The sequence below is a fragment of the Jaculus jaculus genome, chromosome 4, assembly GCF_020740685.1.
Source record: "Jaculus jaculus isolate mJacJac1 chromosome 4, mJacJac1.mat.Y.cur, whole genome shotgun sequence".
Lineage (NCBI taxonomy): Eukaryota > Metazoa > Chordata > Mammalia > Rodentia > Dipodidae > Jaculus > Jaculus jaculus.
The window spans coordinates 113,137,029-113,160,007 of NC_059105.1; the positions used below are offsets into that span (position 1 = coordinate 113,137,029).

At 43.6% G+C, this 22,979-nt stretch overlaps 1 pseudogene; it reads right to left on the reverse strand.

Moving 5' to 3' along the window:
- Positions 1–659: 659 nt before the first annotated feature.
- Positions 660–1,054, reverse strand: LOC105943618 (annotated as a pseudogene).
- Positions 1,055–22,979: the final 21,925 nt, after the last annotated feature.

The following is a 22,979-nucleotide window of genomic DNA, read 5'->3' on the forward strand; positions in this document are numbered from 1 at the left end:
ATGAGAGAGGACAGGAAAGAACAGAGAAATAGAGAAAATGAAAGGGAAGGTAGGGCTAACTCCAGCATCCTGGACCTCTAGGAACTGCTGACAGAGAATAGCTGCCTGAAGAGAGGACGAGGACGGCGTGGGCCTTTGGCTGGGCTGCAGAAGGGTGACAGAACGGAAGTGGTCAGTTGTATGCTGGATAATTAAGTAAAAAAGCAAGTCTGTGATCCCACATTCTATGACTCAGCATATTTCTTAGCAATTGTGATCATACGCATTGCAAAGTTATGATTGTGCTCATGACTTTTAAAAGCAAAACTTCCTGAGCAAGGAAATCCTACATTGCCAAGTGTATTCAGGCTTCAGAGTGTTTTTCAATACAATGAAATATGAGTTCCAGTGCTAGCTGAGAGGAAAATCAGAGGAAATGTAATTGCATCGTGGTGACCAGGCATGCTAGGCAGGAAGAAAGGGAGGGAGAGGGCCCTCTGCAGCCATCCGCTTTCCAGTACCACCTGGGACAAATGGACATCAATATCTTGCTATCTGCTGGCACAGATGACATCGTCAATGGCCAGTAATACCTTTTATAGATGGCGTGGTTTTCAGTCATTAACGTTCCTTTTCTTCTGGTTTTATTTAAGCACAAATCACAGATATGCATGAACAGTCTATTCATGTTTTTCACTGCACAGCCTGGCATTGGGATTGGTGACTCTAATAGACAGCTGGGCCACTCTTTCCACTATGGCTTTGCATTCATCAAGGAGATGTTGTGAGTGATCTCAGCCCAGGAAGATTTGCTGCACATCAGGAACACTTCCAGCTCCTTGGTGTTGTGGACCAGGAACTTCCGGAAGCCACTGGGCAGTGTGTGCTTTGTTTTCTGGTTGTCCCATAACCAATGCTGGGCATCAGAATTTGGCCTTTGAATCTTCTCTGCACCCTCTTGTCAATACCTTTGGGTTTCGGCCAGCTAAACTTAATTTTGACCTATTGGTCTGACTGGTGCCAGATGAGCTTCTTGGTCCTCTTCTGGCTTCACCAGAGGTCTGAGGGCAGCCATGATGCCAAGCAGAAGATGGTAGCCACCTCCACAGGCAGTGCAGAAAAGGCCAGTAACACTCTTTACCAAGGTAGAGAGCAGGTTACTCCCATCAAGACTGGAGAGTTCCTTTGAGACAAGATCCCTCCTGTGTTAAAGCAGAAATCTTGTTTTGCAACACAAAGAAGACTACCCTAAAGCAGAAAGGTGAAAAGAAATATGCTACACCTGGGAACAAGATAAGGCAATGAGGGGAATAACTGTCCCTTTAATAGAATATGTACTTATAGACCTCCGGCAAGCCTTCATCCTTCATGCAACTGCGTGTAGATCTCCATTGCTGAGCCTCCCATTGTTTGACTTGTAACTCAAAAAGTATAATTTACTTCTTTTTAAAATTTATTTATTTATTTATTGGAGAGAGAGAGAAAGAAGCAGAGAGAGAGAGAGAGAGAGAGAGAGAGAGAGAATTAGTGCACCAGGGCTTTCAGCCACTGCAAACTAACTCCCGATGCATGTGCCACCTTGAGCATCTGGCTTACGTGGGTCCTGGGGAATTGAACCTGGGTCCTCTGGCTTTGCAAGCCAGTGCCTCAACTGCTAAGCCATCTCTTTTGCCCAGAAAGTGTAATGTACTTCTATCTCCTCTTTCCATCTCCTTCCTTCAAGTTGTGAAGATTCCAAACTTGCCTGTCCTGATCTTGCTAACTCTAATAGATCACCCCTGAATTACCTGTTGTGTCTGTTTGTAAATTCTTTCATTAGGCTGAAGAGATGGATCAGCAGTTAAGGCATTTACCTGCAAAGCTTAATGGTCCCAGTCCAATGCCCCCAGTACCTATGAAAAGCCAGATGCATGAAGTGGCATATGTGTCTGGAGTTTGTTTGCAGTGGTTAGAGGCCATGGCATGCCCATTCTCGTTCTCTCTCTTTTTCTCTGCTTGTGGATAAAAGAAAAAAAAAATTAAATCTTTTATTTACAAGAACCTGCAAGGAGACCCTGTGTGCTGCAGTGATAATGTCAAATGCTGCATGTGTACAACACTGAGAAGCAATGTATCTTTAGTCTTGCATGTCTCCCCAACCCTTTACAGATATAGACAGTAGGGTCCTCCTTCATGCCTAGGGTCACAGCCATAGCCAGAGATCTTGCTCTTCTCTGGATGTGGCAGGTGGGGAGGACACAAAGGGAGCTAAAGAAGAGGAAGGCGAAGTGGATGAAGGAGGCATGGGATGCAGGACCTGTGCTAGTCTGTCTCGGTTGCTATCACACAACACCCATGATGGGAATTCACAAATCATAAAAATTCATTTCTCACAGTTCTTAAGGCTGGAAAGTCTAAGAACAAGGTGTTAATGATGCAAGTTAGGGGTAGCAGTGTTCCTGAAAATACACTAGGGGAGAAGTGCCCTTGAGCCTCTAAGGGGAGAATCTGTTCTTTTTCTGATCTCTTTTCCTCTAAAACCTGACATGATGGTGTGAATAAGATTGCTAGGTACCTAAACATATGGCAAGGAATCTATAGTTTCTTATCTCTTCTTCCCTAAAGGTGTTTTCCTTCCCTAATAATCTAACAGAAAGATGTGAATGTGATTACAAATCACCTAGACACCTGACATGGGAGTGGACTGACCAGCTCAGTCCCCATTCAGTAAATTCCCATAAGAGACCCCAATCAGAATAGGAGCTTGCTCCGCCCACTCTAAACACAGACTTGGTACTGCAGTCCCACCAGGATCAGTGCACCCCTTCTGGGGAAACTAAGCTGTTTAAAAAGAGACTGAAGCTGGGTGTGGTGGCGCATACACCTTTAATCCCAGGGTTCAGGAGGCAGAGGTAGGAGGATCGCTGTGAGTTCAAGCCCACCCTGAGACTACCTAGTGAATTCCAGGTCATCTTGGGCTACAACTAGACCCTACCTCAAAAGAATAAAAACAAACAAAAAAAGAAACACCAAGCAGGCTTTCCCTCCTTCTGCCTTCTTTTCTTCTTTAGGCTCTGTCCTAAAATATTTCTAAACTCTGGCCTTTATGGTTCATGCAGTTCATTTGTTGAAATTTGTGATACAAGAACTTTAGGGCCACTGACTTAGCAGGAGTTTTGTGTAGACATGAACAGCTGGCACCCTAATTTCTGGGTTACAGCCCAACCAAGAGCTGGGAAAAGCCTGTTGTTTTCAAAGACACCCTAAATTCCTGTATCATTAGTAAGTTCTCTGTCTGATGAGAGCAAGGCTTTCTGCTTCCAAAACAGCACCTTGGGCACTGTGTCACTGGGTGGCAGAACAGAGAGTCCCAGCACAGAACTAGCTGAAGCGAGTTCTCCCTAGCCCTTTAGAAGGCACTACACTCATAAGGGTGACATGACTGCTTCCCCAAACACCCCACCTCTCAATACGCCACCACTGAGATTAAGTTATAATGAATTTTGGAAGAGACACATTCAAATTATAGCAGGTGTTAGTGTAATGCAGGGGGGAGGATTGGGGTTCTGGGGTACTTTTTAGAACCCTAAGCCATGAGTTCATATCTGCAAAAAACTAACCAAAGAATTAGAAATTCCAGATTCAAGAAATGAGGGTTGTTATTATTATTATTGTTTTTGGTTTTTCAAGATATGGTTTCACTCTAGCCCAGGCTGACCTGGAATTCACTATGGAGTCTCAGGGTGGCCTCAAACTCATGGTGATCCTCCTACCTCTGCCTCCCAAGTGCTGGGATTAAAGGTGTGCGCCACCACACCTGGCAAGAAATGAGTTTTAAATACTACATTTTATTCAGATCTTACAAAGATGTGGGGAAGGGAGAAAACTGGGAGGTAAGAGAAGATAAACTGGGAAGAAGAGAAGTACACCACATGGAGCCCCAAAGCCCATGTAGGCCACGTGTAGCTCAGAAAGGAGCCCATGTAACCCAACATGGATCTTAGGGGAAAAAATATGAGAAGGATTTTTAAAAATGTGCCCTTCCAAGAAGATCAAAGTGAAGAGAGTAGTAAAGGGGGGGGTGGGGAGAGTGTCTCTTCTCACCCTGGCAGCATACCAGGGTGGGAGAGAGATATTATCAGTCTGAAGATCCAAAATCTTTGCTGCCAGCTCGAGACAGAGAGGAAAAATTGGCATACTCTCTTCATGGATCCAGGTGCATGTAGAATTTGCAGCATTCCACGTGGATACAGCTACACCAGGTGTCCCAGCCCATCGGCCAGGGCATAAAGGAGAAATCCCCCATACCTGGGCAGGGGGCACACTTAGGAGTGATCTAAGTGGGTGAGATGGGCAAACTGGTGCAGGCGGGGCAAGCTAAGACAGTTCTGGAGAGGGTGTGACATCCTAAGGCCGTTCCCTTCAAGAGGCCCCTGGTCCTGCCTAGTTAATCTAACTACCTACTCTGGTACTGCCCACATTAGGTTTCAAAGTGGAAGATGTCTCTCATGCTCATGTGTCTGAACTTAGTCTACACCTGATTGTGCTCTTTCGGGGGATTGTGGAACATATTAGATTGTGGCCTAGCTAGAAAAAGTGGATCACTGGGGGGGGGGGGGGGGGAGGTGGACCCTGCAGGTGATATCTATTTCTAGTTCCAACCCAAGCACTCCTCAGCCTACCTGCCAAAATGTGAGGACCCTCTGCTACCCCTCCTGGTACCCCAAACTCCACCAGGCCCCTCATGCTGCTATGATGGACTGTTCCCTTTGGAACTGTAAACCAAAATCAGCCTTTCCTGCTTCAAGTGTTCTTTGTCAGATATTTTATCACAGTGACAATAAAAGTAACACATCAGGCACTTTTTTTTTTTTTTTTTTTTTTGGTCAGACCTCCTAAATCATGTTTAATAGCAGCCTAAACTCCCAAAACAGTACACGAAATCTGACTTATTTTGTGATGTAGCTTCCCAAACTAGAATCCCTAGTATCTTCTAAGATGGTTATAAGTAATAATCATCATTCTTCAAAAAAAATAAAATAAAATAAACAAATTGGGCTGGAGAAATGGCTTAGAGATTAAGGCGCTTGCCTGCAAAGCCAAAGGACCCAGGGTCCAATCTCCAGTACCCGTATGAAACCAGTGCACAAGGTGGCACGTGAGTCCAGAGTTCATTTGCAGTGGCAAAAAGCCCTAGTGAGCCCATTCTCTCTCTCTTTGTCTCTTTGTATCTGCCTCTCTCACTCAAATAAATAAACAATAAAATATTTAAAAATAAAAAAATGTAGGAGGAGGTAGGCTTCTGTAGACAAACTTGGAAACACTGAATAAGACCTAGAACAGATCATTCTTGGTGAACTCACCTAATCACAGAAAGATAATCGCTGCATAGCCTCACTCATCTATTCATCCTAACCTGAATCTACCCAAGATGCTGACATACCTAGCAAGCATTTCTAGGACCAGACAATAGGTGGGTGGGGATGGAGGGGAAGGTAAGGGGGGGGGGGACACAAATCTGGACCCAAACAGCAATGGTACCATGAAATTCTACATCCAAAAAGGCAGAACAAATGGTTGAACCTTCAACAGGCCCTTAGAGGGAACATCTGAGTGACAGGCCCTGGAGAGGGTATGATGAAGACTGACCTTATTTCTTCTCCTGTTTCTGTTTTTCTCTCTCTCTCCCTCCCTCCCCCTTCTCTCTCATCTCTCTATTTTATAATATTTACCTTTTCTTCCCTCTCTTTTTGGGTGCTGACCTGTGACTCACACTACCAGCAGGTGGCTATCATCTACAATGAGCTCTTGATCAGAGGGACCTACAAGGTTTCTCAAAAGAAGACAGATTTCTGTCAGAGTACTTGATGACCCACCAAAGGTTAGTGGTAAGAACCTACTGCTGAAGATACCATATGCTGTTGGCACATAACATGGAGTGACATGGCTGGAAGCTGGAAGAGAGTCAGGCTTCAGACAGTTAGCACATCTAGTGCCAGAAGGTGCTACATGAGCGAATGGGGGAAAATGACCAATATCTGTCCAACCAACTCATGGTCTAACTTAACAGCAAATGACTTGATGCTCACACAAGTGCAACAGTGGTACACAGCCAGGGTGGGAAACCTACTGCTTTTTATTTGGCTAACTGATCTGCTCAGTGGAACAGAACCCACAGCTGGAGCTGGGAAACACATCAGAACCATATCCAATAATAAGCCCACTCTCCATTAGCAAGCTTTCAACAGTCGTGGGCTAGAAGAGGGCCTGCACCAATTAAATTCTCTCTAAACAATAATGGTTATCCCCTTTATCTAGTGCTAACTTTACTCTCCATCAGAGGATCTGCTTCTCTTTTTTTCAGATACACGCAGATCTTAAGGAGAGAACCACCCCACCATACCTCAAAAGGGCCCCAGCTGAAACTAAGAATAATTGGCAAAACAAGCAAAAGTGCTGTTTTCTTGGTGAACCTGGTACCAGCACAAGGGTGAAGGAGACTGACACAGAGAACACTCAACTCCTACCAGACCAGATATCCAGAGACACAGAGGCTCCAAGACTTTATCACTGAAGCAGACCTAAAAGGAACTCAACAAGGCTCAGGGAAATTTGCAGAAGAGGGGGCAGAAAGAATGTCAGAGACACACATTGGGTCATGATATACAGAGATATTTCCTCATACCCCTAACTGATGGCTAACCCTACAATATACAACCCATATACTTCAACAAGGAGGGGCCATATGAAGGGGGTGGACAGGGAGGCAGCTAACAATGGTACCAACTTGACTGTATTCACTAAGTACAAAACTAATAATAATAATAATAATAATAAAAGACAGAGTTAATTGTGGTTATTTAGTGCAGGGCCTCTCAGAATCTTTAATGGTATAAGACATCCATGCATAATCACCCCACAAGTACAGTGGTTGGTGGTTTTCTGAAAAGAAAACTCTGGAGATGGGATACTATTGCCATTACTTTCTCATGGCTGGACAAACACCCAACCAGAAGCAGCTTATAGAAGGGAGGAAAGGGTTTCTTTCAGGCTTACAAAATCCAGGGGAAGTTCTGTCAGTGGCAGAAGAAGTTGGCTCACTTCCATAGATGTATACATGGCAGAGAGAAAAACCATCACCAGCAAACAAGAACAGCTAGAGTTCAAACTTCTCTGAACACACCTTGAAGGGCTGGGCTACAAGTTCTGCCCCCAATGACACACTTTTTCCCCAGCAGAGCTATGCCTGATGGAGACTCAAGTTGTAAACTCAACTTTAATCAAAAATCCCTGAGGCTATGGAGAACATCCATTCACATTCAAACCACCACAGACACCTAGTTGCAAGGGTTCTGCAGAGTGTTAAGCCACATCATGAACAACACCACACTGCTAATTAGATTAATCAAATGGTGTTTGAGTTTTCTGCATGTTGAAAAGGATTTTCAGATGTTCTTAAAATTACAGCATGCTTGTGTATATCATTGTCTTTTATGCATCATTCTCTAGAAGGTAGCTTCAAAATACATGAAAACATTTTATCAAGGATAATTTAAAATACATGCTATAATATATATATATATATATAATGTATAATATGTATATATATATATATATATATATATATATATATATATATACATATATATATAATGTATAATGAAGTGCATTGAACTCAGGACTTCAGAGATCATCAGCACTTGCCCATCTTTTCTTTTTAAATTTACTGTTATTTATTTGTAATAACAGAGAGAGAGAGAGAGAGGAGCAAGAGAGAGAATGGGCACGTCAGGGCCTCTAGCCACTGCAAACAAACTCTAGATGTATGTGCCACCTTGTGTATCTGGCTTTACTTGGGTACTAAGGAATCAAACTTGGGCTGTTAGGCTTGGCAAGCAAGTACTTTAATGCTGAGCCATCTCTCCAGCCCAGCACTTGCCTATCTTATCTTACTAACTGAATTATTTTTAAAAAATTCTCAGATCTCATTTCACCTCCAAATATTGAAGGATAATAAAATATCTCCTTAAAAGCACAAGCATAATAACATCACAACACCAAAACTTTTGGAATAATTTTAAGTACTTTTCAAGGGAAACTATAAAACAGGTAATAGTTAAAAGTTTATTGAAGCCAGGTGTAGTGGCACAAGCTTTTAATGCCAGCACTTGGGAGGCAGAGGTAGGAGGATCGCCGTGAGTTCGAGGCCATCCTTAGAATACAGAGTGAATTCCAGGTCAGCCTGGGCTAGAGTGAGTCCCTACCTTGAAAAACTAAAAAAAAAAAAAAAGTTTATTGAACATTAACTATTGAGCTGAAAGCTATTTTTAATTTTCTTTGCATCTTCATAGCTATAGTCAGAGACTAAAGCAGACAAACAGAGGAATATCCAGGAGACCCAGGGCACTTCCCCCTGGCCATCCTTTCTCAGTAGGACAATACTATATACCTCCCCTCTTGTGAATAATTTGTGTTCTGGCAGATCCTGGAAGAAAGACAAACACAAATGCCAGCTTAGACCAGTACTGGACACAAGCACAGAGAAACCCAGTGTATCCCTGAAGAGACTAGACAGAAAAAAAATCTCCTATTTACCATCTCATGCATATGCTTGGAAGAATGTACATATGCTTAAAATGATTGGGTACATGGCTCATCCATGTACAGGTTTCCCAAACCCCTCTGCCAATCAAGCTAAGGATTCACCCAATTCTACCCATAGGGATCAGCTCCTCCCTCCACCTAAACTCATAAAAAGAACTCCAGAAAATAACTCAGGGCTTTTGAGCCACATTTGCTTGTGTTGGTTCCTGTCTTATGGAATCTTATTTCTAATAGTCTGTACTTTCACTACTACTACTCCATCTTTTGCCCAATTCATTGAGACACAAAGATCTTGGACATCATACAATCAGACACCACAGGACTCTCTCTGCCAACAGTGGGAGCTTTAGTGCCTGTAATAGCCCAGGAAAAAACAATAGGAAGTACAGACAAAGATATTGATGATACAGCTGTAGATACAAGAGAGAGTGTGGTAGTTGGAATGTGCAATGTGCCCCATAGCCACTTGTGTTGTGAGAAAGCCCTATACTTAATCCCCAGCTGGTAGCAATTTGGGAAGAGATATTTGGCTTGATATGGGCCTTGGGGCGTTGTAGCTCAATTCCCCTTTGACAGAGCTAGCTCGCTCTTGTTGTTACTTCCCAGTTGCTGTGGCAAAATGCAACACCCAACTTTTGTTCTGCCATGCTATGATGAGACTTCCCATTGAAACTATACACTGAAATAAACATCCAGTTAGCTGTTTTGTACAAACAATAATAAGGTTACTAAAACAGAAAATTGATACCAAGAAGTAGGGTCAAGAGGCCAGTAAGCTAAAACAGAGATACAAAGGGAAGGGAGGAGGGTACTTAATAGCTTGGTATTGTATATATGTAAGTAGAAGAATAGATTAATGGGGGTGAAAAGGCCCAAAGTGATGTCAGGGAAGGAGATTGAGTAAAGGAAAGGTGGAGGGAGGGATAATCAAAATCTGAGAGGGTATAAATAAATCAAGTGGAATCTTTCAGTTTTGGACAATGGAACACTCAGGACCCATAGATTGTTGCTAGAAAATTTTCAGTGCCAGGGATGGGATACCTTCCAGTGAGTTGTTGGCCAGGGAGGTCCCTGATGCCCCCATAACATTATAGGCCATTGCTGAGGCCCTTGGTTTCCCACCAGGAATAGATGGTAAAACCCTATTGCTGAAGACTCCACATACTTGGGCTGCAAGGCCACTGAGAAATCCTGCTGGAACTAAGCTGATACCCTCCTCCATGTAGAAAGCTGGAAGAAGCCATTCTACATGTAGTTCAATGGGAGAAAGATACACCACCAGGGAAGATACTCAGCAGTGGACACTGCAAGCCTTATAATTGGCCAGCCAGGCCAAATGAGCTAACGGGTGCAATAGTGGCACGTCTGTCATGGTGGAACCAACTGCCCTCCAATTGGACTGGAGGCCTGCTCTATGGGGGGAAACACATCCCTGATACTGAAAACTTAAAAGAGGGGTAGTCATGAGCCCTAGGGGTGTTACCTCTGCTAATGTCAGGATAAGTGTATATTCTATGCTTATCAAACTGCCCAGTAAGCACTTCTCTTAATATTCATACCCTTATATTAATGCTACTCTCACTTTGGATAGAGAATCTTCTCTTTTCAGATGGCAGTGACCTTGGGACAATTCAGAAGACAATTCATGGTGCTGGAAAGAAGTGACTGGAGTACTGAGTAACATCTCAATCACACCTTCCAAGGCTCAGGGTCTAATGCAGAAGAGGTGGTGGAAAGAATGTAAGAGCCAAAGGAAGGGTTGGATGCCTTACAACATGCTCCCTCCAGACAAAAGATTGGCCTCAATATCCATGACCACATAGTGCCTGACACTACCTACACAAGACCATTATAAGGGGAGGGAAGGATCATGGCATCCAAATAGAGGAGAGACTTATTGAGATGGGGAGTGGATGTGATGGAGAATGGAATTTCAAAGGGGAAAGGGGAGGGAGGGAGGGTATTACCATGGGATATTTTTTATAATCATGGAAAATGTTTAATAAAATTGAGAAAAAAAAAAAAAAAAGAAGTAGGGTCATTGCTGCAATGAACCTGACCACATAGTGTTTGGTCTTTTGGAATGGATTTGCAGGAGGAATATGGACAGATTAAAACTTTGGACTAGAAAAGTCTTACAGTGCTTTATGTAGAGCTTGATGGACCATTCTGGTAAGAATTTTAAAGATATACATGCAGACAGAACTGTGGAGGCTTGGCTTATGAGTTTTCAGAGGGGAGAAAGGACTTTTCCAGGAACTAGGCTAGAAGCTGTGTTCTGTCATGTCCTGAAAACTTGAGCCAAGTTAAAATTGTTATCAACTGATATGTTTGGCAGAGGAAAACCAGACCAGAAATATAAAAGATATAAAGTTTGGTATATAAAGAAATCAAAGTTGTAGACCACAGAATACAGCCCAGTTCAGCTATTATTGTTTAAGAGCTTACTACCATTGAGATTGGGCCAGCTGCTCTGTATTGGGACAATAGGCTCTTGAAATAAGGGAACCTGAGGAAAGAATAACAAAGGATTGTCCTGATCTGCAATGTTGTTTTTATCTTCCATTGATTAACAAATGTTGGCAGCCTTGCGTACCTGGTACTAGTTTTGAAAGTATGACGAGAGCAGACAATGGGGTCATCAGGCCAACCATGGGCAGTAGGAATGAAATGTTGTGTCCCTGCATGGAGCCCCATGAGGCCATAAAGCAAGCATCCAAGCACTGAAAGCCAGAATTTGGAGCCCAGAGATTAAAACAATTTTTAAACATATTTTATTAATTTATTTGAGAGAGTGAGAGAAAGTGGCAGAAAGACACAGAGAGAGGGAGGGAGGGAGAATGGGTACGCCTCACCAATGCAAACAACTTCAGATGTGTGTACCACCCTATGCATCCAGCTTACATGGGTACTGGAGAGTCAAACCTGGGTCCTTAGGCTTAGCAGGCAAGTACCTTAACTGCTAAGCCATCTCTCCCGCACTGGAGCCCAGACACTTTTTGTCGCTAGTCCCAGAGGGCGGGCCAGAAGCTGCGGGATTTAATGTTTGCCCTACTGGTTTTAGATCTTTCATTGATCCAGTTTTTCCTTGTTTTGCCTTTTTTTAAAAAAAAGAAATTAAGTTTATTTATTTGTACATGCACCAGTGCCTCTTGCTACTGCCAACAAATACCAGAAACTTGCACTATTTTTTTGTATCTGACATTATGTGTGTGGCTTGAGCATTGAACCTAGGCCAGCAGGCTTTGCAAGCATCTTATGCCTTTTTGTTTTTTACAGTAACAATGTTTACTGTGCCATTATGTGTTGGAAGTGTTGGGCTGCCAGGCACAGGCAGGAGCCCTGAGGAGAGGGGCCTGAGCTGCCAGGCACAGCTAAGTTCCCCTGGACTACAGGAGGCCACGCCCTCTCCAAGCCTGGCACACCAGAACTTAGGCTCTGCCCATAGCCCTGTAACCTTTGGCCAGTTGCCTAGGAAACTCCTTTGCAGCCAGTCCCTTCACACAGCCCATCCCCCTGAAACCCTAGATCACTTGAACCTACCCCCCCACCCACCATTGCCTATATACTGGAAAGAAAGTCCATAGGCATAGACTAGCAACATTTAAACCCACCAATCCCCTTAAGTTTCTCCCCCTGCCCTGTCCTCAGATGCTTATAAACCCATTTCCCTGTCAACAAACCGAGAGAGCTCTTCACCAAAACTATCTCCTAGGAGTGATTCTTTCCCTCATCACCTGCTCACCACCCCAGTTGCCTGGGCACCTTTGGGGGGACTGTGGCCAGCCCCAGAGCAAGAACCTAGGAACCAACATTGGAAGTATTTAACTTGTGTTTTGATTTTACATGGGTCACAGTTAGAAGACTGTCTTTAGTCTCAGATAAGACTTTGGTCTTCGGATTTTTAAAAATTTATTGACCTTACTTATTTGAAAGAAAGAAAGAGGTAGATAGATAGAGAGAGAGAGGGAGGAAGGGAGGAAGAGAGAGAGAGAGAGAGAGAGAGAGAGAGGGCATGCCAGGGCCTTTAGCTACTGCAAATGAACTCCAGATACATATACCACCTAGCTTATGTGGGTCCTTGGGAATCAAGCCTGGGTTCCTTTGGCTTTAAATGAAAGTGCCTTAACCACTAAGCCATCGCTCCAACCTAGTCTTTGGATTTTTGAACAGTGTCAGGATTGGTAAAGACCATGATGACTTTGAAAGTTGTACTGAATTTATTTTGTATCATGAGATGGTCATAAGTCTATGGGGGCCAGAGGTGGAATGTGGTAGTTTAAATGTGGATTATGGGCTGGAGAGGTGGCTTAGCAGTTAAGTGCTTGCCTGTGAAGCCTAAGGACCCTGGTTCAAGGCTCAATTCCAAGGACCCACATTAGCCAGATGCACAAGGGGGCATATACATCTGGAGTTTGTTTTCAGTAGCTGGAGGCCCTGGCACACCCATTCTCTCTCTCTCTCAAATAAAGAAAGAAAGAAAGAAAGAAAAATAAATGTGGAATATTTCCTGTGGTCTCATGTGTCTGTGACTGAGCCTCATACTCACTCCCCAGCCAGAAGCAGTTCAGGAGGTATAGCCTTGCTGGTGGACGTATATGGCTTGAGGCTGGACTTGGAGTGTTATATTTCAAGCCCCCAGTGGTAGTTTGAATGGAATAGTTTGAATACATGGCCCAGGTGTTTTATTAAAATTGACCTTGCAACTTCAGCCCCTAGCAAACAGATCCCTCTTACAGGGGACACCTCACTGGGGTGGATCTTGGAGTGCAGCCCTAAGGTATATCCAGCCTACTAGGTGAGCTCACAGCAGTTTGCGCTCTGGCAGTTTGTGTTTACTGATGTTGGTGTTTGCTTGCTGGAGTTGTGTCATTCTGCTTGGATCTGTGAATGGACCCAGCCTCTTTTGCCATTGATCACTGATGTTCCCTGGACTCTGTAAGTCTGAAACAAACCCTTCCTCACATAAGCTGTGTCTGGTTGAATGTCCCAGCAACAAGGAGTTCACTACAACACCTATTTTCCCAGAGCCAGCTCTCTTTTGTGGCTCTGTGGACAATGTGATGTCCAGTCTCTGCTATGCTATGCCATGATAAAATTTCCCCTCAAGAACATAAGCCAAAATAAATCCTTTCCTCCTATATGCAGCCTTAGGGCAGGTGTTTTATCTCTAGTAATGAGAAGGTCAATGCAAAAGGGAGTTATTAGAGAATTGGCTCCTGAAATAGTCGGGGCTACTTGGAGATCTTCTTTACTCAGTCCATTGACTTTTAATGTCCATCTCCTCTTGAAACATCTTGCTGGGCACATCCAGAAGTAATGTTCTATCAGCTCTCTAGCTAATCCTAACCTAGCCAAGTTAATACCTAAAATTAATCATAATAGTGCCCTGTTTGAAAAACAAGGGGACTGTCCTTTAGCTCATGGTTAAACCTGGTGCCCTGTCTGCTTTGTCATTAAATGGCTATATGACTTCACACAAAATCACTTCCAGTTTCTCCCATTCTCAAGTCTCCATTTCCTCTCTATAAAAAGGGAGTATTCTCTGGTGGATCCACAAGCTCCTGTATAAGAGATTAATAAGATTCCAAAAGGTTTAGATATGCTGCATGCTGGCCATGGCCTGAACTTCATTTTGATCTTTTACTAAAGCCAGCCCTATGTCCTGGTCCTGTCAGATTCAGAAGGGTCAATTGGGCCACAGGGAGCAAGGCAGTTTTCAGGCATCTGTCCCTCTTAGTTCCTGTGTTCATACCCTAGCTTTTCTGAGCTCATCTGTTCCCTGAGCTAGGCTCTGAGAATTGTGGCCAAAGATTGGCCAGGGAGAATGAGAGGTAGGTGTGGCCTGGAAGCTCTGCTATGTGAATGTCACTGGAAGACCCTGCACAATTCTCAGAGGTCTGGGACAGTTCCAATGTGAAACTATTTGAAAATATTGCTCTTGATACATTCAGCATCTCTAATCTCAAAATCTGAAATCTGAGTGGCCCCATAATCTGAACTTTTCTGAGCAGTGACATGATGCTTCAAGTAGAAAATTCTACACCATGAAACCTTGTTTCATGCACCATGCTATGTAATTCTTTAACCTTAACTCAGGCTATGTGTATAATGTGTATATGAAACATAAATGAGTTTTATGTTTAGGCTCACCTCCCATCCCCCAAGATATCTCTTTATGTATATGCAAATGATCCAAAGGCTTTTTAAAAAACTGAACTGAGAAATACCTCTGGTTTCAAACCCTTCCTATATTTGACCTGAATTTACATCTTGGACTGGCTTTGTGGGATCATAACATTAGCAGCTTTTAACCCAACTGAGGATGTGCTTCGCCTAATATGAACTTTATTGTAACAATCTATAGACATCTGTATTGGGCCTGGGGTCACTCTGAGATTCACCAGTGCAACACGAGTATGATATTAATAAATAGAGGCATTTATTTCTGGCCAGGACTACACTTTGAGCCAGGAACTCAAGAGTGCAGCCCCCAGTTACATCCTGTCAGGGTTTATAAGGACAAATTGCTAAACAAGTCTATGTGACAATAGTCACAAGCCTAGTTACAAAGGCAAAGAGAGAAAAGGTTAGCGGTTATCTCATTTAAGCAGATGGCCTGGTATTCTGCATACCACAGGTAACATTTGCAAGGCACTACATCCTGTATGCTAATGGCAACATTTCTCTATAACATTTCCTTATCCATCACACTTCTACTGGGATATTATTACCTTTGTTTCCAGAAGAGCTCACAGGCAGATGCTCTTGAAAATCAGGCTTCTGTCTTGTTTTTGTCTGCTGGGAAATGCCAATTGGTAATTAGTAGGAGCATCACGTGGCCAACCAAGAGAGTCTGCCACCCTTTAGAAAGACACATCAGACATGTGTGTGGTTTGGGGATGTGTTAGTAAAATTCATTTCATGGTGGAGATACTATCAGGAAATGCTTCCATGGAGAGCAGCAGGAGCCAGCAGCTGTTTGAATATGTTTTTATGAAAGCATAAATAAACTGTGAGGAAAGTTGAAGATTTGTCATACCAAAAGTCAGCTAATGCTGCCATATAAACTGCCTATATGAAATAATTCCCCATACCCTTAAACCTTTAAAAATAATATTTACACAGATCCAAAGTAATGAATTAGTGTGCCTTTTCCTATTCTTTTAAAAATTATTTAGTGAAGTAGGGTAAGATTTATGATCTTGCAAATAATTATGATTTGGAAAAGTGCCTAATTGCCTCCCTTACTTCACAGCTATAATAAGGCAACCTATTAAGCTCCTGTTAATCCTTTGCAGAAAAGAAAACTGCTTTTTATTTTGAATTTGCTTGGTTTTCTATCAAGCTTCCAGAAAAATCCTACTTTCAACAGAATTCAAGTGTGTTACTCTCCAGATTGTAACTTACTCTGCATTCTGTAAGGAGCGAAGGCTGTTCTTTCTCATTCCACACATTCCCTGAGTTCTTCCAAAGATAATGCTGTTTGTTACACCCAATGCAGCCAATTTTCCATAGTGACCTATGAGAATAGGAGAAAGCAAATCTGACTGGATGAGGGAAACAGCCTCTACAGTAAAGGATTAGCTCCATGCTACCCCAAACTGTGGATTTCAGATAAAAGTGGCAGGAAGCCAAGCATGTGGGCTGTAGTACCAGCTATTCAGGAGGCAGAGGCGGGAAGACCCTTTGAGCCAGAGAAGTTCCAGAGTAGTCTGGGCAGCAAAGTAAGACCACTTTCTCTAGAAAGAAAACTGAAGAGAAGAAGAAACAGAGGGAGAAGAAGAGAGGAGAAATGGTAGAGGTTGTATGTGGAGTTAAATTTCCCCATTACTAACCTTCCCATGATTTCAGTGTTCCTATTGATTTCCACTGGGCGAATACCCAAATACACAAAAGGTAAATTCAGACCAAGGAAGACTGTAACATATGAGACTGAATTTGAATCTCTCCAACGACAGTGTTTGCTTTAATATAATTGAAAATCTATAGCTTACCATCTTAGAGCCAGCAGCTTAGACAGTGTCTTGCAGGGTCAGAGCAATCTATGCATTATTTTCCGCAATGCCCTCTTTGTGCCCTTGCCAGCTATATTTTACATTTCTGATCCATACATTCCACGTATTCATTAGCTTTATTTAAAAATAGATCCATTTGCTAAAAACACCTGGGTCCATCCACGGAATGTGAATAATTGCAAGAACTGAATAAAATTAAGCACCATGGATCGTCAGAGGTGGTTGTGTGTAAGGATGAGGCTCAGCTGGTCCTCTCTTAGAAGGTGAATTGAGTCTAATTGGATAATCTAGAAACCAATTAGCCTAAAGGAAGTTTTTTTTTTTTAAAGTCATTGTTTAGGTTTTTTTTTTTTTTTTTTTTTTTTTTTAAATTCTCCAGCAGAGGGAGAAAAAGCTTTGTACGCATAGGAAGCAACATAAGGAACTGGGATTCAATTTGACAAAACTTTCTGCGTTTTTCTCTGCAATGACGTTAGATATTAGAGTGCAGATGCTGTGCTAGTGTTAGATGAAGAGCCACTCGCATGGTCAGGCTGTCTCTCAGCAAATGCTGCAGGATGAAGTTTCTGTTATGTCAGTTGCAATTAAGCATTCTTTGAAATGAAAATGGATTTTGTATTTAATTTTACTTAGCATCTATGTGGCTCTACACTCAACTTAAATAAAAGCCATAATTATTCTGCCAGAGAAGAGTCACAAGATAGGTAAATGTCCTTTGACTCGTTTGTTTAGCATATTAACAAGGCATACACTGAAGCTCAGTCTTCTAAGAATGCCATTGTATTAGCATGTCACTACTCAAAGTCCGCGTCTATATTAGGTCATATGAGGGATACCAGGGGCACTTGAAATTAACAGGCCTTTGGGATGGAGGGTGTGAAATTGACCTATGCCTTTATTTCTACAATCCTCCAACCAACAGGCTTCAATTGTTCTAGGCCAAGATAAGGTAATGTTTGCATTTCATAGCCTTTAACTTTTTTTTTTTTTTTTTTTTTGAGGTAGGGTCTCACTCTGGTCCAGGCTGACCTGGAATTAACTCTGTCATCTCAGGGTGGCCTTGAACTCATGCCAATCCTCCTACCTCTGCCTCCCGAGTGCTGGGATTAAAGGCGTGCGCCACCACGCCCGGCTCAGCCTTTAACATTTTAAGCAACGACTAACAAGAGATGACTGTGGGCTGGAGAGATGGCTTAGCAGTTAAGGCATTTGCCTACAAAACCAAAGGACCCAGGTTCAATTCACCAGGACCCACACTAGCCAGATGCACAAAGGAGTGCACACATCTGGAGTTCGTTTGCAGCGGCTGGAGGCCCTGGCGTGCCCATTCTCTCTCTCTCTCTCCCTCTTTCTCTGTCAAATAAATAAAGTAAAATATTTTTTAAAACAATACCCTTTCTTTTAAAAAACAGAGCTGACTGGTCAACCCAGGGGTCATGGTATCACTTCTATTTGCAAGGCTCATCTCTGTGCCTGGAACTTGCTGTAAGCATGTTGGTGCTTGCTATATATGCAAGTATTGCATAGCAAACAGCGAGGTAACAAGCTGTTGAGCGATGAAACATAAGATCTTGGTTATATCCAATCTCTGGGAACATGAGCAGGCATCTTGAGGCTTGGCCTGGGTGGCTGGGAGTGTGAGGAGTGAGGAAGAAGCCATGTCCTCAGCTTCCCAGCACTGCTGAGTAGGAGCCTCCTTTCCCACTGCAGGAAGCTCAGGGGTTGAGCCCTGGAGCAAAGTACATCAGAGAAAGGGATCCTGTCAGAGTGCCAAAGGACCTGTCACTGCTTGTGGACTCACCAAGAGAAAGAGGGCTGCCTGGGAGAGTTCTTAGCACTTCATCTCCTGGCAGCTCCTCTCCTAACAAACCATAGAAATAATCCCTAGAATGCTAGTCTTCTGGTGTCTCCTCTCTTCCGCTAGCTCTTCACGGCAGTTGCCATTCAGCTCCCTCCGCTCAGTTCTCCTACCTGCTTTTCATCCATGTAAGGTTCAGTAGTGACTGAGGACCACCGAGCCCACTCTGAGGCAAAGATGGAAGTTTTATTCAGGGGAAAAACAGGAGCTTCCAGGACTGACTCCCAAGAGCAAAGCAGTCAGTTTGGGGTTACAGATAGTGGGCTTTATAGGCTTTTCAACCAGGGGAGGTGAGAAAGGGAAGGGAGAAAGAAAGGCAGTAAATCTCTGTTCTTTACATTAGCCATAGGGTGAGACCAGAAGTGACCCAGTCAGAGATAGAGGGGCAGTAAATCTAGACCTGGAGGCTTGTTAGGCAGGGGAGGAATAATGGCTTGGAAATTTCTTGAGGAATGTGGATGACTCCTCTGTCGCCCTCCTGCTGTTCTGGGTGACTCCATTTTGTCCTGACCTAACAATCCACATGTACACCTGGGTTCCCATCCTATAAGGTCATGAGGGACATTCCAGAGGGTCAGGAATGAGGAGGGTCCACTTCAGCCCCTGCCTCTGAGAGTATGATACAAAGTCACCTGTCCCCATTGGACATTTGAAGCACCTATCTGAGCAAAGAAACAGCCTGGATGTCAAATTTTCAGTGGCCACCCAACCCCTTGATTATGGGTCATTTCAACTAACCTCTAACCACCCAACCCTTCTTTCTCTGTGTCCGCTTCTTTCTCTCTCAGATAAATAAATAATATTCTTTTAAAAAATTATTTATTCCAGTGGGTGTGACTTTGCTTGGCACTTCTTGTCTTAAGATGTTGAGCATTTCTCCGGGTGCTTAGTGGACACTACTGTGTTTTCTCTGGAGAAATGTCTATTGACATCCTTCACCCATCACCCATCTTTAAATTGGCCTTTGTTGATGTTTTGCTGCTGTTGAGTTGCCAATACTTTTTATTTATTTGTTTTGGCTTTTTGAGGTAGGGTCTCACTCTAGCCCAGGTCGACCTGGAATTCCCTATGTAGTCTCAGGGTGGCCTCGAACTTATGGCGATCCTTCTACCTCTGCCTCCCAAGTGCTTGGATTAAAGGCGTATAACTGGGTACAACAACCACATGCTTCCACAGAGAGAGTGCTCAATATCACCCAGCAACGATCTGAGCATGAACGACTCTGGTGGGCACCAACTGCTGTAGCCTAGCTGCAGTTTTGGGGGTTCACTGTGACGTGGCAGCTAGCTGAAGCCGCACATTGGGGTCATTGGAGAAACAGAATGAAGTTTAGCATCATCTGGGTAGCTGCTTGCCCAGGCCGTCCTCCTGCCCACGGTCAGCGAACTGACCCTCTTGGGGAGTGAAAGAGTGTCTTAATTAGGTATCAATATTTTACAAAAATGCCCCAGCAAATCATTCCCAAGCACAGTCGTGGATGGGGCTCCTTGCTAATCAAACACAATGTCGGGGTTTGAAAGATGTGTCTCAAGTTTTGCTTGCTTGGTTGGTACAAAGATAGGAAGAGAGCCGGTACCTGTCTTTCCGACACTACCCAGGCAAGGACCCAGGCGCCCCGCTGCAAAGTAAACTCCCGGAGCGGGGCTGTGCCCGCCGTGTCCCCCCCCCCCACACGCCCACCCGCGGTGGCCAGGCAGGGGGAGCTGTCGGGTACGGCCCAGGGGGTCCAGGCCTCATCTAGAGGTGAGCAGGGAGCTGCTGGCCCGGTGGGGCGCAGAGCCTGGAAGCTGCGCCAAGGGCAAGAGATCTGGACTTGGCCAGGATCTGCCCCAGGCCTGCCCGAGGGAGGAGAGCACTGGCCAAAGCGCGCACACACCAGTACAGACCTCGGGTCAGGTTTTCCACCTGGATGTCCCTGCTGGACACACTTCCTGTGGGAAGCAATCCAGGCCGCCTCCCACCGGGGGGCATGTTGATGGGAGCATCGTTTATGTACACATGAAGCATATGCATGCGGGTGTTGGCTAAAGGAGGAAGTGTTGGCTCCTAGTGAGCAAAACAATGTTTAGCTTCAACAATGCATTCCATGCCATACGTGAGATTCACTTCTGGATATTTAAATAGAAGCAGAAAAAAAAAAAAACTATAAAAAAAATAGCCTTAGTCTGTGGGACTGAGAAATTCATAAGTTTGCAACTCTTCATAATGGGAAAGTAATTGAAGCCAGGCTTAGGACCTGGCTTTTATAAAGTGAACAACTATTTTATATAACAGCCCACAATGCATTCAGTTTTGAAAAATATTTTAAAAATTTATTTATTAGAGAAAAGAAGATAGACAGAACTGGTACATTGGGGCCTCCTACCACTGCAAACAAACTCCAAACGCATGCACCACCTTGTGCAGCTGGTTTACATGGGTTCTTGGGAATCAAACCTGGGTTCTCAGGCTTTGCAGGCAAGTGCCTAAATCACTAAGCTATCTCTACAGTTTTTCTCCTTCCTTTCTTCTTCCCTCCCTCCCTTCCTTCCTTCTTCTTTTTCTCTTTGTTTCTTTTTTTTTTTTGAGGTAGGGTCTCACTGGAGTCCAAGCTGACCTGGAATTCACTATGTAGTCTCATGGTGACCTCAAACTCAGAGTGATCCTTCTACTTCTAATGGGATTAAAGGCGTGCTCCACCTTTTTTCTTTCTTTCTTTTTTTAGTTTTTCAAGGTAGGATCTCACTCTAGCTCAGGCTGACCTTGAATTCACTTTGTAATCTCAGGGTGGCCACAAATTCACAGCAATCCTCCTACCTCTGCCTCCAGAGTGCTAGGATTAAAGGCATGCGCCACCACACCTGGCTCTTGCTCTCTTTCTTTTCTTTTCTTTCTTTCTTTCTTTTTTTTTCTTTTTTTTGCTAAATTTCAAGGAGTATTTCTCAAGGAAGACTTTTTATACAGCCATCTGAGTGAAAATAGAAAATGGTGTCTTTGTGATTAGAACCTAAAAGACAAGCGTTCACCACTTTCTGAAAGAAAATGTAGTGTGTCTTGTCTGTAATGAGAGAAAAACATGTAATCGGGACTTGTACATGAGTCCTTCCTAGAAGAAAAGATGTCTTTGTCAACTATTCAGCTCACCACTGAACTCCTGGATGCTAAATTTTGCTGCAGAAATTTAAAAGAATGATTAGAAATTTAAAAAGACATTCCCCCTTCAGTGGCTTGTGAGCTATCAAGGCAGGTGCCCTAGATCCCTGCAAGAGGTAATTGAGGTTACTATGACAGTGTCCCATTTTAGCAATAACCTTGCCTAATTTAAGTTTCATGCCCAGAATTCCTAACCAAATAGGCCTCTGTCCCACAAGTTCTTCAAGGCACGGGGAAAGAACAGAGGACTTCATTTCATCTAACAGTGACATTCAAAATACCACCCCCATGCTTGTAATCCAGAGCCTGGATTCATGATCAGGACTGAGGGGAACAAACTACCTAGAGGGAGGAACAGAGTGGGCTAGGGAGATGAATCAGGGAGCCACCTCTGGAGCGTGCTCGGGTCTCAGAAGAGACTAGGGAGAGACCCACTGTTGCCTGTGGAAGAGATGCCCTGTTTAGGTATGACTTAAGACTTCCAGTCTGTTTTCTATTAGGTCCCCACCTGTCTAGGACATCAATGTTATTGTCATCTGCACATAATAAATTCTTCCAGAAGGAAAGTCAGTATGCTATCCAGTGTGAAGGAGTGGAAATGAAGTTTCTATTTCATGAGTGGGAAGGACTGCAGAATAAGGAGACAGACAGACTGCGGAACACAAGGAGATGGACATAGTAATGTGGGTAGGACCAGAGCATCCAACCTCAGGTAAAGCCCTAAGGACATTTTAGTAGCATAATATAAACCCCTTAACCAATGTCACCAGCAGTAGTTCTTCCTCACAGCCCAGACTCAACCTCTCCTCACTTATGGTTAGAGAAGCTTCCCTTTTCAGATGTCAGTGACCTTGGGATGACTCAGAAGGCACTATGGTGCTGAGAAGAAGTGACAGGAGAATGCTCAGCTCTGAAACATCTCTATTACACCTTCCAAGGCTCAGGGTCCATTGCAGAAGAGGTGGCGGAAAGAATGTGAGAACAAAAGGAAGGGTAGGACTCCTTGCAGTGTGCTCCTCCAGACACAAAATGGCCTGAATATCCATGACCTCACAGTGCCTGATACTACCTACACAAGACCATCATAATAGGAGGGAAATTTCATGACATCAGAATCAAAGTGAGACTGATTGAGAGGGGGAGGGGATATGATAGACAGTGGTTTCAAAGGGGAAAGTGGGGGAGAGAGGGAATTACCATGGGATATTGTTTACAATTATGGAAGTTGTCAATAAAAAAATAAGAATTCAAAAAAAGAACATATAATCCACAACAAACACCTTTTGCATTCAACAGAATCTTTATTGAGCAGCTGCTAATCATCAGGTCTTGCTGTAGACGCTGGGAGTATAACGGTGAACAAGAGAGACAAATGTCTGCCCTCATCGAACTCACGTTCTAGTTGTCGT